Here is a 4,668-nt window from a genome sequence, read left to right on the forward strand (position 1 = left end):
AGTAGTTTTTATACTCAACTAGTAACCTAGGTTTATAGAAAATGAGTAAACTAAGATAGATAGTGCAGAAATCTACTTCCGGGGCCCACTTAGTGTGTGCTAGGGATGAGCATTGAAGCTTTCACGTGCATAGGCTATTCCTGGAGTTAAACACCAAGTTGTAACATGTTTCTATCGTTTGACTCTAGCTTTTAACCTGTTTTTGGCATTTAACGCCAGAATAGGGCAGAAGGCTGACGTTAAACGCCAGTTTGCGTCATCTAAACTCGGGCAAAGTATGGACTATTATATATTGCTGGAAAGCCCTGGAAGTCTACTTTCCAATGCAATTAAGAGCGTGTCATCTGGACTCCTGTAGCTCCAAACATTCCATTTCGAGTGCAGGGAGGTCAAAATCCAACAGCATCTGCAGTCCTTTTTCAGCCTCGTAATCAGATTTTTGCTCAGGTCCCTCAATTTCAGCCAGAAAATACCTGAAATCACAAAAAAATACACAAACTCATAGTAAAGTCCAGAAATGTGACTTTTGCATAAAAATTAATAAAAATATACTAAAAAGTAGCTAGATCCTACTAAAACTATATGAAAATACCCCCAAAAAGCGTATAAAATATCCGCTCATCAGTGAGATAGATTCTGTTCTGGGGGTTACCTGAAACGTGCAACTCGGTCGTCTTAGAGAGGCCCGAGGTGGGGGGATTGATGACCCGAGCTTGATGTGCAGAGTGGTTGGTGGTTGTACCTGCAATGACACTCCGATGCTTAAGTTAGCATGGGTCCAAGCAGATATTTGAGTGGAATTAGAGTGTGAGTTATACCTGGGTGCTCCAGTGTATTTATAATAGTTGGCCGTGATCTTCCCTGGATAAGATATTCTTATCTTATCTTATCTTTTGGGAGTTTTATCCCTATCTTTGTGGCACCACCTTTCCTAGGCCTTTTCGGCCTTTAGGTTTTGGGCTGCGTTCCTTCTGATGGGCCTTCTTAGCTTTGTTGTCCGAGGTCCGACCTCAGGCGTGGGCCTTTGGGACGAGGTCGGACCTATCATGGATTTTGCCGAGTTTGGAGGAGCTCAGTCAGGGTATGAACAAGTGCCATTAATGGTTATGGAAAAACAAAAAGCAACGCTTTTTCCCACACCAAACTTAAGAGGTTTGCTCGTCCTGGATTAAAAGAAGAAATAAAGGAAGAGATAGAGGGGGGGTGAGTGGTTCGGGCAAGGAGGGTTTTAGGTGGTTATGATGTGTGAAAATGAAGGAGTGAGGAGGGGTATTTATAGGGTAAGGGTGAGAGGGAGTCCGTGTGAGAAGGGGTGGGTTTTGGAGGGGAATGGGTTGAATTTGAATGGTGAGGTAGGTGGGGTTTATTTTAGGAAATATTGGATGAATGTGAGTGGTGGAGAGATTATGGGTAAGAGGGTAGTATTTGATAGGTGAATGGTGTTTGGGGAAGAGTGTTATGGAAGGGTGTGAAGAAGGGAGAGAGTGAGTTGGGGTAGGTAGGGATCTTGTGGGGTCCACAAATCTTGAGGTGCTAAGGATTTCGCATCCCTGCACCTTTCTGGCGTTTAAACGCCCACTGTGTGCCATTTCTGGCATTAAACGGCAGGCTGATGCCCTTTTCTGGCGTTAAACACCCTTTTGGCTGCTAATTCTAGCGTTTAGCGCCCAGAATGCTGCCAAACTGGGCGTTAAACACCCATTCTGCTACACTTACTAGCGTTTAACGTCATCCAGACATCAGACACCCTTTTTTGGCGTTAAACGCCAGTCTGGCTGCCATTTATGGCGTTTAACGCCCAGAATATTGCCAGACTGGGCGTTAAATGGCCATTTTGCTATCCTTACTGGCGTTTAAATGCCAGTAATGTCGTCTTCCAGGGTGTGCTATTTTTATGCTATTTTTGATTCCGCTTTAATTCTACAGCTGTTTTTGTGACTTCACATGATCATCAACCTAAAGAAAATATAGACTAATACTAGAAAATAAAAATGAGAAAGTGATTAATATAGACAAATAAGATTTGGTTGCCTCCCAATAAGCACTTCTTTAATGTCAATAGCTTGATAGTGAGCTCTTATAGAGCTTCATAGACACTCAGAGCATGATTGTGGCCTTCCACACCAAACTTAGAGTTTGAATATGGGGGCTCTGTCTGACTCTGCATTGAGAGAAGCTTTTCATGCTTCTTCTCCATGTTTACAGAAGAAGATCCTTCTGTCTTAAACACAAGGTAGTCCTCATTCAATTGAAGGACTAACTCTCCTCTGTCCACATCAATCATAGCCCTTGTTGTGGCTAGGAAGGGTCTTCCAAGGATGATGGATTCATCCTCATCATTCCCAATGTCTAGGATTATGAAGTTAGCAGGGATGTAAAGGCCTTCAACCTTCACTAAGACATCCTCTACAAGTCCATAAGCCTGTTTCATTGATTTGCTTGCCATCTCTAGTGAGATTCTTACAGCTTGTACCTCAAAGATCCTTAGTTTCTCCATTACATAGAGTGGCATGAGGTTGATACCTGACCCCAGGTCAAACAGAGCGTTCTCAAAGGTCATGGTGCCTATGGTGTAAGGTATTAAGAACTTTCCGGGATCCGGTTTCTTCTGAGGTAATGTCTGCTGAATCCAGGTATTCAGTTTATTGATGAGCAATGGAGGTTCATCCTCCCATGTCTCATTACCGAATAACTTGGCATTTAGCTTCATGATTGCTCCTAGATAATAACCAACTTGCTCTTCATCAGTGTCTTCATCCTCTTCAGATGAAGAATACTCATTAGAGCTCATGAATGACAATAGTAAGTTCAGTGGAATCTCTATGGTATCTGTATGAGCCTCAGATTCCCTTGGTTCCTCAGTAGGAAACTCCTTATTGGTCAGTGGACGTCCCTTGAGGTCTTCCTCACTGGGAATCATTGCCTTTTCACTCTCTCCATGTTCATCCATTGTGGTTATAGTTATGGCCTTGCACTCTCTTTTGGGATTCTCTTTTGTATTGCTTGAGAGAGTACTAGGAGGAGATTTAGTAACTCTTTTACTTAACTGACCCACTTGTGCCTCCAAATTTCTGATGGAGGACCTTGTTTCATTCATGAAACTAAAAGTGGTTTTAGATAGATCAGAGACTATTGCTGAGAATATGATGAAAAAGGCTTGCTATTGCCAAACCTATTTCTCCTACCATTATTGTTGTTGAAGCCTTGTTGAGGCTTCTGTTGATCTTTCCATGAGAAATTTGGATGATTCCTCCATGAAGGATTATAGGTGTTTCCATAAGATTCTCCCATGTAATTCACCTCTTCCATTGTAGGATTCTCAGGGTCATAAGCTTCTCCTTCAGAGGATGCTTCCTTAGCACTGCCGAATGCAGCTTGCAATCCAGTCAGCTTCTGAGAAATCATATTGACTTGCTGAGTCAATATTTTGTTCTGAGCCAATATGGCATTCAGAGTATCAATCTCAAGAACTCCCTTCTTCTGAGTTATCCCATTATTCATAGGATTTATTTCAGAAGTGTACATGAACTGGTTATTTCAACCATCTCAATGAGTTCCTAGGCTTCTGCAGGTGTTTTCAGAAGAAGAGATCCACCAGCAGAATGGTCCAATGACATCTTGGACAATTTAGATAGACCATCATAGAATATGCATATGATGCTCAATTCGGGAAGCATGTCAAAAGGACACCTTTTGGTTAACTGCTTGTATCTTTTCCAAGCTTCATAGAGGGATTCACCTTCCTTCTGTTTGAAAGTTTGGACGTCCACTCTAAGCTTGCTTAGCTTTTGAGGTGGAAAGAATTTGGTCAAAAAAGCATTGACCAACTTGTCCCAAGAGTTCAGGCTTTCTCTAGGTTGTGAGTCCAACTATGTTCTAGCTCTATCTCACACAGCAAAGGGGAAAAGCATAAGTTTGTAGACCTCGTGGTCAACCCCATTGGTCTTAACAGTATCACAGATCTGTAAGAATTTAGCTAAGAACTGATGAGGATCTTCTGATAAAAGTCCATGAAACTTACAATTCTGCTGCATTAGAGAAACTAATTGAGGCTTAAGCACAAAGTTGTTTGCTCCAATGGCAGGAATTGAGATGCTTCTTCCATAGAAGTTGGAAGTTGGTGCAGCATAGTCACCAAGCATCTTCCTTGCATCTCTAGCATTGTTGTTGTGTTCGGCTACCATGTCTGCTTCTTTTTTGAAATTTTCTGTAAGGTCCTCTCCAGAGTGTTGTGCTTTAGCTTCTCTTAGCTTCTTCTTCATAGTCCTTTCAAGTTCAGGGTCAGCTTCAACAAGATTGTTTTTATCCCTGCTTCTGCTCATATGAAAAAGAAGAGAACAAAGGGAGTAGTGGAATCCTCTATGTCATAGTATAGAGATTCCTTGATGTGTCATAAGAAAAGAAGAATAAAGGAATGAGGTAGATAGAGAATGAAAAGATTTTGAACACAGAGGGAGAGAGAGGGTTCGAATTATAAGTAGAAGATAAGTGTTAGCAAATAAAATAGAAAGAGATGAGAGAGAGAGAGTATTCGAAAATTAAAACTAAAACAATTAGTTAATTAAAAAGACTTTTGAAAAAGTGGTTAGTGATTTTCGAAAATTGGAAGTGGAAAAGTGGTTAGGTGGTTTTGAAAAAGATAAGAAATAGTAATTGGTTGAAAAAGAT

General features: G+C 41.2%; 1 non-coding gene across 1 annotated transcript; it reads left to right on the top strand.

Moving 5' to 3' along the window:
* Window positions 1-3,671: 3,671 nt before the first annotated feature.
* On the top strand, window positions 3,672-3,779 carry LOC127747156 (small nucleolar RNA R71). The gene has a single exon (XR_008008960.1). It is a non-coding gene; the product is annotated as a small nucleolar RNA R71 (small nucleolar RNA).
* The last annotated feature ends 889 nt before the right edge of the window (window positions 3,780-4,668 follow it).

This window comes from Arachis duranensis, chromosome 4 (genome assembly GCF_000817695.3).
Source record: "Arachis duranensis cultivar V14167 chromosome 4, aradu.V14167.gnm2.J7QH, whole genome shotgun sequence".
Classification (NCBI taxonomy): Eukaryota; Viridiplantae; Streptophyta; class Magnoliopsida; order Fabales; family Fabaceae; genus Arachis; species Arachis duranensis.